This window comes from Cryptomeria japonica, chromosome 3, assembly GCF_030272615.1.
Source record: "Cryptomeria japonica chromosome 3, Sugi_1.0, whole genome shotgun sequence".
Taxonomy (NCBI): Eukaryota; Viridiplantae; Streptophyta; class Pinopsida; order Cupressales; family Cupressaceae; genus Cryptomeria; species Cryptomeria japonica.
In genome coordinates, this window is record NC_081407.1 from 893465411 (window position 1) to 893476703 (window position 11293).

Here is an 11293-nt window from a genome sequence, read left to right on the forward strand (position 1 = left end):
CATTATTGTACTTATTCTTCCATTAAACAAATGTTGTTTCAATTCCGGAGCACAAGACCAACGTATGAATTTCTCAAAAGGTTTGTTGACTTTGCATGTTAATGGAGGAATCTACTCTACGTCGGTGTGTTAGCTCAACTAATCATTTTTCAATCCACAAAATAGAAATGGAGATAGCGACTCACGTAAACAGACGACACAATGCTGTCGGCTGTGCCAAAAAAAAAGGTGCAAAATTTGATCCAGCGACCTCCCATTTGGAATGCATTGAATTCATCAATAAGCCTGCATATGTATTTGTATTATTTTTTCTGTTTTATGTTGATTCTGGTCAAGATTACAGCTAACAGCTCTTTAAAAGTTTCTTCATACTAGGGCCCAGTCTTGATAAGAGTGATTGCAAGTTTGATGTTATTGTAAATTGCAAGAGCAATCATGATAGCAATAAAATTGCTGATATCTTGTCTCGTGGATGTTTCTTTGATGTTTTGTCAAGGTTTTACTACGTAAATCAGTTTCTTATGTGTTGTTCTGTTTTTCATTTATTTATCTATATTATTTCTTTGCAACTAATTTCTTTTGCAATATTTTAATCTTCTAGATTTATGCTTCCGCTTCCACAACAGTCATATCTCAAATAAATGCGATATTATGACTTTGTGACCGTGTCTCAAATGACTGTGATCTTATAACTATGTGCTCATGTCTCAAATGCTCCTTTTTTGAAAATACAAATTCAAAACTACAACCACTGTCCATGTTTTTAACTCTTTATTTGCTTTATAATTTTTATTAAATTTTAAATGAAACTGACACTGATGTAAATAGTGGGTGTGTTGTGGTTAACAGAAACTTTGACCACAATACATTAGCTTTTCAAGCTCTTCCTTGGGTTGTAAGATTTAGTTTCTAACTTTTTTGTTATAGTTTCTATTGTTATTTCCATTGTCTCAATCAATGTGTGTTCAAATAGGGGTGTGATGCATCATTGTTTCTAGACAACAGTGTCAAGATTGTGAGCGAAAAGAATTGAAATCCCAACAAAAATTCAGCCAAAGGATTCGAGGTAATCGACCAAATAAAGAGTGAGTTGGAGAATGCATGCCCTAAAACCTAAGTCACCAGGTTCGACCGAATTTGAACCTTGAAGTTCGAAATTCGGCGAACTTGAAAAACTATTCAAAAAATCAATTAAATTCGATTAAATTCGGAAAAAAATTTAGGGTTTGTTAAAGTGTTTTTTTATTTTTTTGGGTTTGCGTTTTAGGGTTTTTTGGCGGATTTTATAAAAAGGCGGCCGCAGGAGTTGCAACCACACCCACGCGAGTTGCTAACGGCGCCCACTTTGCCCGACCGCCACGCGAGTTGCTAACGACACCCACTCTGCTCGGCCGCCACCAGTCGGCGACGCCACCACCAGTCCGCGACGCCACCAGCTTGCGTCGCCACCAGTCCGCGACGCCACCAGCTCGCGTCGCCTCCAGTCCGCGACGCCACCTGCAGTCCACGTCGCCACCAGCCCACGACGCCACCTGCCCGCGACGCCACCTGCACTCCGCGACGCCACCGGCCAGCCTTGACACGTCCGCGACCTGCACAGGTAAGCCGCCATTTTTTTTAATTTTATTATTATTTTTTTTGTTTATAATGTTAAATTGTTAATGTTTAAAAATTTATGATTTATATTAATATTTTATAATATAATATTATATATTTTTATATTTTATTAATTTTTTTTAGGTTTAATATTTTTTATGTTTAATAATTAATATTAATATGGTGTCAATTTTTTTTATGTTTATAATATTGTTTAATGAAGAGAATGGAAGATTCCCAATGTTATATCATATATGTCAAATCATTAAAATATTTATTATTCTTTAATGAAGCCAGTCATAAATTGAGAAACTTCGTCAACTTACCTTGAAATTAGCCACACCTCAATATGATATTAATATGATATTATATATCTCTGCTTCATTTTTTTATATGATATTAATATGGTGTCAATTTTTTTTATGTTTATAATATTGTTTAATATTATTATTATATAATTTATAATTTTATATTAATGGTTTTTTATTATATTGTTTAATATTATATATTTTTAAAAGGTTGAAATAAAAATAGTGTGTTTTTTAATTTTTCTTTCCAAACATGCAGATTTTCATTTAATGGCTCCTCCCAAATCAACTTCTGAGGCATGGAAGCATGTGACCTGAAATGGAACTCACATCAAATGTAACATATGTCAGGCAAATATCATTGGAACTTTAACAAGGCTTAGGGACCACTTCCTTGCTAATACAGGGGGTCCAGGTGGAGGTGTTCAAGCATGCATAGGTGCGACTCTAGAACTTAAAGCTATTCTAGAGAAAGAGTTGGCTGCTTCAACGGTAGGGAAAATGAAGAAGGCACAAAAGAAATAGAGAATTGAAGGAGATATATCTAGATTCACATCTGCCATGTCTTCCTCTTCTGTGCAATCCGAAGCGGCGAGTGTACCAAAACAAAGTGGAACACTGAACAACTTTTGGAAACCAGTAGAGAAACAACAGGTGGATGATGCAGTTGCTGATTTGTTTTACACAAGTGCTATTCCATTCAATGTTGCGAGAAATCCTCATTTCCGCAATGCAGTTAAGAAAATTGCAGAGTTTGGCAAAGGGTACACACCCCTAGGTTCAGAGGCTATCAGGACAACTCTTTTGCAGAGGTCAAAAGATAGAGTGACTGAAAAATTAGCTGATGTCAAAGCCACTTGGAAGGAAACAGGTTGCACTATATTGAGTGATGGATGGTCAGATATGTGTCAAAGGCCATTGATTAATGTTTTGGTGTCTTGTCCTGAAGGTGTTGTGTTTTTGAAAGTCATTGACACCATGAACCACAAAAAAACTTTAGAGTATATTTTTCAAATATTAGAGGAAGCCATTCTTGAAGTAGGGATGGAAAATGTGGTTCAAGTGGTAACTGATAGTGCAACAAATTGTGTGGGAGCTGGGAGGCTGATTGTAGAGAAGTACCCACAGATATATTGGAGCCCATGTGCAGCGCATTGTCTCAATTTGTTGCTTCATGACTTGGCTAAATTCCCATGGATAAATGAAGCTATTCATAGAGGGAGAGCAATTGCAAATTTCATACGGAATCATCGTCTCACATTGAGTATTTATAGGCAGCATGCATCAAAGGAATTGTTGAGGCCTTGTGAAACAAGATTTGCTTCATATTATATCACTTTGAAAAGAGTGGTTGAAGAAAAAGCAGCTTTGAGGTCTGTTATATGTTCCAATCAGTGGGAAAGTTCAGTGCTTTCTAAAGGCCCCAAGGGGAAGAACATAGAGCAAATCATCCTAAACAGCAATTTCTGGGAAAGTGCAACAAAAGTCTTGCTTGTATGTGAACCAATTGTTGACGTGCTTCGTATGGTTGATGGTGACACTCCTTGCCTTGGCATGCTTTATGAAAGAATGGACCGGTGTAAGGAATCTATTCAAAAAGCACTAAACAATGAAGAAGCAAAATATATGCAGATATGGGAGACAGTTGATTGCAGATGGAAAATGATGCACACACCTTTACATGCAGCAGCTTGCTTTTTGGAGCCTAAGTTGTTTTCTATTGATAGAAGGGGTGATAATGAAATCATGGCAGGGCTTTACCAAGCCATTAGCAGGTATGTACCAAATCCAGAAATTGCAGCACTAATCAGAGATCAAAGTTGGCAATACAAGAGAGGAGAAGGGATGTTTGGAGGGGCAGAAGCCAAATATGACTCGCCACGTATGTCTGGATATAGATGGTGGATCTCTTATGGATCATCAGCTCCTGAACTGCAAGAGTTTGCTATTCGAATTTTGAGTCAGGAAGCAAGTTCATCAGCTTGTGAGAGGAACTGGAGTTGCTTTGACCACATCCATTCCAAAAAGAGGAACAAATTGCTGACTAGAAAGTTGGGAGATCTTGTCTATGTTCGCAGCAATTTGAAATTGCTGATGAACAAATCAGCAAAGAACACCTCTTTACAACAAACTCTTGAAGGCATGGCAATGCCAAATGCAGATGAGCCTGACTTTGCAGATGATGAACTGAGTAGTGATACAGATGATGATGATTTGGCATCCCAGCCAAGTGCTCTTGATGACTTAGAGTTATTTTAAAGTTCTAAAGTTTTTGACTGTTATTGTACCTTTTTGACAAAAGAACATCTTTGCGATAGTGAAAGCATATGTTTCCTACGGTTTATATTTTATAAATGTGTCATCTTTTTGTAATGATTTCAAATCTATTTATCAATGTTAAACTATTTACGCAAATTTATAGATATATTACATATATTTATTAAAAAAAAATTTAAAAATTACATATGGCGAATTTAATTCGAATTTTATACATTTCGAATTTTTTCCGCATCGAACTTCATTCGAATTTCAAAGTTGTCGAACTTCGAATTCGAATTCGAACCTGGTGACTTAGCCTAAAACTGTCTCCTACGTAGATATTCTTATCATTGTCGCTTGTGGCTGTGTTGTCTTGGTAATGATCATCCTCAATCTCTTCGATTTTATTTTCTTGGCAGTATTTGTGTCGTGGTGTATATATGTGTACTTACGATATAAATTTGTGAGATGGATATACGGTCGAACATATGAAAATTCAATTGAACATTTTTGTTATCAAAATTGTTGATTCATATTTTATGAATCGGTCTTTTATGAGAATGAATGATTCACTCAGCACTCATCGTACTTAGATAATGTTCACATGAGCAAAATATTGGAACTTCTTAGCAATTTATCCATCTCAGTACTGTTGGGTATATGAAGCCCAACAAACTTCTTTTCCCTCCAAGTGTCCTGCCTTCTCGTATTCTTGTATTTGCTTGTGTATATGAGAGGATTACATTGTTTATTGACATATATTTTGGAGATGTAAGTTGTAGCTGATTGTATTGTTGATAAACTGAGAATAATATAATTTTCCCCTGCTTCAAAGTGAATGTAGCCATTTATGGTGAACCGCATAAAACATGTGTCATGAGTTAAATGTGTTTGGTTTTTGAATTCTGTTTTTCTTTTTGCATCTTATTCACATTTCTTTCATTAAAAATTGGTATCAGAGTGAGGTTGGAGTGCTGATTGGGATTTCGGTGGTTAAAATTCCGGAGTCATGGAAGAAGTGAAGGTAGAGAAATTCTCCACACAAAATTTTGGTTTGTGGAAAGTACAAATGAAATATTTGCTAATAAAGCAAGACCCCTCACTCGCACTTGAGGGGAAAGCGAAGAAGTCATCTTCGATGAAGGATGAAGATTGGGAAATACTTGATAAAAAGGCAAGGGTGACGGTGTTTCTTTCATTGTCCAATAATGTTCTCTTCAATGTCACATCTGAAACAACAATGAAAGGGGTATGGGATAAGCTTACAGACATGTATGCAATGGCGTCGACTACAAATAAGGTCTTTATCATGAAGAAGTTGTATAAACTCAAGATGAAGGAAGGAAGTATAATGTCAAACCACATCAACGAATTTAACACCTTAATCAACAAAGCAAATTCGGTGGGAATGATACAAGATGATGAGAGCAAAGTTGTTATCTTGTTATGCCCTTTACTAAGCAACTGGGATGGAGTTGTAACAACCGTTAGCACTTCAGTATCCAACAAGAACAAGTTCATTTTTAATGATGTAGCGGCTACTCTTCTCAACGAAGATTTGAGAAGAAAGAATGAAGAACCTTCATCCGGGGAAGCCTTAATGGTAGTAAGCACCAAAAATAGAGGTAGGAGCCACAATAGAGGCATAAATAATCATCATACAAGATCCAAATCAGCTAGGAGATCGAAGTCTAAAAATAGAAATGGTGATTGTTGGTTTTGTGGTAAATCTAGTCATGTAAAAAAGGATTGTAGAAATTACAAAAAGGCACAAGAGAAGGTGTGGGACAACAAAGCTAGTACCGTCTATGACAAGGATGATAGTGTTTTAATCCTTTCAACAACTGACACCACTCCGAATTCATGGGTACTTGATTCCGATGCATCCTATCATGCTACTTCAAGCATGGAAGCGTTCATAAACTACCAAGAAGGTCAATTTGGAAATGTTTTCTTAGGAGATAACAAAGCTTGCAAAATTATTGGCAAGGGCGATGTTTTGTTACCACTAGAAAGTGGAAAAACATGGCTGCTCAAAGATCATGTTCAACATGTCTCAAAATTTAAACAAAATTTGATATCCATTGTTCAGCTATTTGAACAAGGATTTAATGTGAATTTTATTCCGAATACTTGGACGGTAACCCACAAAACCATGTTGATTGCCAAGGGCGATAAATTAGGTAGTCTCTATATATTTGAGAGTCATGGTGAAGTAGGAGTTGTAATTGTGTTTGAGGATAGCAAAGCCGACCTTTGGTATCAAAGGCTTGGGTACATTAGCAAGAAAGGGCTCCATGTTATGCACACAAGGAATCAACTTACGGGTCTCAAACTTGTGGATTTAGCCTTTTGTGAATAGTGCCTTTATGGCAAACAAAAGCAAGTCATTTTTTTGAAAGGTGGGCGTGATACGAAGACAACACCATTGGAGCTAGTACATTCAGATGTTTTTGGGCCTACTGAGGTAACCTCCATTGGAGGAGCTAACTATTTCGTCACCTTTCTTGATGATTGTACGAGAAAAGTATGGATTTACATGCTCTCTAAAAAATATGAAGTATTTTCCAAATTTAAAGTTTTAAAAGCCTTAGTTGAAAATCAGATTGGGCATAAGATTAAGTGTTTACAAATAGATAATGGTGGAGAATTTTGTTCACAAGAATTTGATGATTTTGTGTGCTGATAACGGTATTAGAAGGATTAAAATTGTTCCTTTCACTCCTCAAGAAAACGGTGCAGCCGAGAGGATGAATAGGACAATCCTTGAAAGGGCTCGGTGTATGCTATCAAACACAGGTCTAGGTAAAGAATTTTGGGTGGAGGCTTGCTACACAACAATTTATTTGATCAACCAAAGTCCTTCATCTTGATTGGATTTCGGTATTCCGGAAGAGGAATGATAGGGTAAAAGGATTTTGTACTCACATCTTTGAGTTTTTGGATGTGAAGCCTTCTCTCACATTCCCAAAGAAAAGAGGACTAAATTGGTCCTCAAATTGCAGAAATGCATTTTCGTTGGGTATGGCAAAGAACAATTTGGCTTTTGGTTGTGGGATTCGGTTAATAAGAAAAAATTTCATAGTAGGCATGTTATCTTCAATGAAATGTCTTAACTTGTGCTTCAAATTAAGGAAAAATTAGATACAAAGTATGTTCCTCTATCCATTTTTCAAAATTATTCTTCACCAAATCACACTACTGGTGTTATGCATCAAACCTCTCATCAAGTGGGAGTCCCTATGCCATCCACCATGGTTGAATTAAGTTCTGAGTCCTCTAGCCAGATTGAGAATGATGAAGAATTCAAGAGCTCCTATAATGACTTCTCATAGCATAATTTTAATCATCACAGGTTGGAACAAGGGGTTTGAATCAAACATAGCTACCATGTCTTTTTCCAGAGCCATCATAACTCGGAATAGGGACTGCTAAAGACGTTTTAATATTTGGCACTAAGCAACTTTCACGGTTTGAGGGATCACGACTTGGCACATAATCCCTTCAGCATACTCCATGTCTGCCCCTTAATGCCCCCCCTATAGGCTCACATCCAAGGCAATATTCACATGTCGTGGTAGATAGTCTCGTGGCAGATTACTCATGTGGTCTTCATGAAGAAAACCATATCTCCTTCACACACTTAAATGCACGAACAACAGCTCGACATATTTCTGTTGAGGATTCTCACATTGGAGAAGTGCCATTTGACCATTTTAATGATCTAAATCCTCCATGGTCTGGTGATTCTAATTTGTAGAATGGTCGATAGGAATTCAACATTCATTGTACTCGAGCTCCAATTACAGGAGAAATGATTCCACAGAATGATCAGGATAATACTAGCGTAGATGAGTTCACTACTCACTTAGAGAATCAATTAAGAAGTTCCACCAGGCAGAGGAGACCTCCTGCTAAGTTCTCTGATTATGAATTATTATTTTGTGAAGAAACTGAGCTTGCACTGTTTATCTCAAACCAAACAGAGCCTGGAAACTATAAACAAGCTTGTCAACATGTTGATTATGATAAATTGCAGGCTACCATGCTTGAAGAAATGAATTCATTACTCATAAACTAGACTTGGGATTTGGTACCTCTTCCACCAAATCAGGAGACCTTAAGAAACAAGTGGGTCAACAAATTGAAAGAGGAATAAGGGGGGAAAAAGCGATACATGGCTAGGCTTGTAGTGAAAGGCCATGCTCAACAAAAAGGGATAGACTTTGATGAAAATTTTCACCTATTGTGAAAATGATAATGATATGCATAGTCTTGGCTCTCGTAGTAGCATGGGATCTTGAGTTGGAACAACTCAGTGTCAAGACCGTGTTTCTTCATGGAGATGTAGATGAAGAGTTATTCATGGCATAGCTTGAGGGATTTGTAAAACGTGGGCAGGGACATCTCTATTGTAGATTGAAGCGAAGCTTGTATGGGCTCAAGTAGGCCCCATGACAGTGGTATATCAAATTTGATCACTTCATGATTGAACATGGCTTCATTCGATGCGAATCTGATCCACGTGTTTACTATAAAAAACTTCCAAATGGTGAATTCATTATACTTTTTCTCTATGTGGATGACATGTTGGTAGCTGGAACAAGCATGAGGATTGTTCGCGAATTACAGAAAGAATTAGCTACCAAATTTGCAATGAAGGATTTAGGGGTAGAAAAGAAAATTCCTGGATGACCATTATTCGTGATAGACAAAAGAAGGAGATTCGATTGTCCCAAAAGTCATACGTTGATAAAGTTGTGGACAGATTTGGCATGGCTAAAGCCAATGTTGTTAACACACCACTTGCTGGTCATTTTCGTTTATCTTCGGATCTGTGTCCCAAGACACCGAAAGATCAAGAATTTATGAAGGGTATTCCATATTGTTCAGCGGTTGGTAGCATCATGTATGTCATGGTTTGCAACCACCCAGATATTGCTCACGTAGTGGGAGTTGTGAGCAGGTTCATGAATAATCCCAGAAAACCTCATTAGGAGGCTGTCAAATGGATTTTGAGATATTTAAAAGGAACATTGGATTATGCATTGTGCTTTGGTAAGAATCATGTACACCTTCAAGGTTTTGTTGATTCTGATTTGGCTGGGGACTTAGACAAGCGAAGGTCTACTTCAACTTATGTTTTTCACATTTGTCGGAGCTGCCATTAGTTGGGTTTCGAGGCTGCAAAAATCAGTAGCTCAATCCACAGCTGAGGCCGAGTATATGGCTCTATTTGAAGGAGAAAAGGAGTTGATTTGGTTGCAATGCTTGTTGCATGATTTACGATGTACACAAAAAGAGTTTACTTTGTTTTGTGATTGTAGTAGTGCCATTCAAATTGGTAAGAATCTTGTGTTTCATCGTCGTACCAAACATATTGAGATACAACATCATTTCATTCGCAGTGTGGTTGAGGAAAGGAAATTGCAGGTTGTCAAGATAGACACAAAGGTTAATCTGGCTGATGCATTGACTAAGGTAGTTCCTAAAGAGAAGTTCGAATTCTGTTGGACTTCTCTTGGCCTTGTCAAAGGATAACAATAAGATTGAAGTGGGGGAAATCTCTGGTTGCTGCAGCATCATTGGACTTCAAGTGGGAGATTGTTGGGTATATGAAGCCCAACAAACTTCTTTTCCCTCCAAGTGTCCCGCCTTCTTGTATTCTTGTGTTTGCTTGTGTATATGAGAGGATTACATTGTTTATTGACATATATTTTGGAGATGTAAGCTGCAGCTGATTGTATTGTTGACAAACTGAGAATAATATAATTTTCCCCTGCTTCAAAGTGGATGTAGCCATTTATGGTGAACCACGTAAAACGTGTCATGAGTTTTGTGTTTGGTTTTTTAATTTTGTTTTTCTTTCAGCATCTTATTCGCATCTCTTTCATTAACAAGTATTACTATGACTCAAGTTTATTTAACCATAGAGTTTTCCATGACCAAACTCACTCAACTTACTACGTCACTTGCAAAATCTAACCATTCATCATAAAACCCCTTGATTCATTAATTAAAAGAAACTATCAACTAGATACAGAAATTCATCTCCCAATTGTGAGTATTTATGTTAATCTTGATGTGCAGAGTGGAGGACGCAGTTGGGAAGTTACATTGGTGAGAAGGGATTCCACAAGTGCAACCTTGCAAGGCTCAAACAATAACATCCCTGCACCAAACTCAACCCTGCAAACTCTTATCACTAAGTTTAAACGCCAAGGTCTCAAAGAGATAGACTTAGTAGCACTTTCAGGTATCTTCTGCACTTCTACTTGCATTTTTTTTTGAAGTGAGAAAACAACAAGTGGTTATTCAATGAAGCTGACCATAAACAATCTGTATGTTATAAAATTATACAGGCAGCCACACCACTGGTCAATCTCGTTGCACAAGCTTTCGACAAAGGCTGTACAACCAGAGTGGAAATGGGCAGCCCGACTTCACCCTGGAGAAGAGTTATTCCGCTAAGCTGAGATCAGTTTGCCCACAATCAGGAGGAGATAACAATCTCTCCCCATTGGATGCAGTAACTCCTACCAAATTCGACAACTAGTATTTCAAGCTATTGCTGAGCAACAGAGGACTTTTGAATTCTGACGAGGTTTTGTTCACCAAGGGACAAGGAAAAACAATGGAGACAGTGAAATTATATGCGGAACAGGAGGAGCTGTTTCTGAAGCAATTTTTGGAATCGATGATTAAGTTGGTAAACATCAGTTCCCTCATTGGCAATCGAGGGTAGATCAAGACTAATAGTCGCATTGTTCTGTAGAACTCTATTGAAACCCACTTTGCAATACTTTTTACCGCCATGAATGAGTCAGAGGTCGCTAGTATGCATTTCTTTTTGTTGTTTTGGCGCATTCTATGCCCCGCCCAATAATCTTCATTTTGGTTCTCCCTTTCTCTGTTTACATTCTGAGTAAAATTATGAACATGAGGATTTGTCACACCTGATTAAAAAAAGTGTGAATAAATGTGGTTCTTTTACACAAACTTATTTATTCATCTCTAATTAAAAAAATTCTTCCTGATTTAAATGTCTAATTTGTATTCAGTTATATTATTTTGTTTAAAAATTATAAAATAATATAAAATTTTGAATATTTTAAAATAAGGCAATCAAG

At 37.2% G+C, this 11293-nt stretch overlaps 1 pseudogene; it reads left to right on the plus strand.

The window, feature by feature from the left end:
• Positions 1-490: 490 nt before the first annotated feature.
• LOC131059780 (peroxidase 9-like) lies at positions 491-10938 on the plus strand (annotated as a pseudogene).
• The last annotated feature ends 355 nt before the right edge of the window (positions 10939-11293 follow it).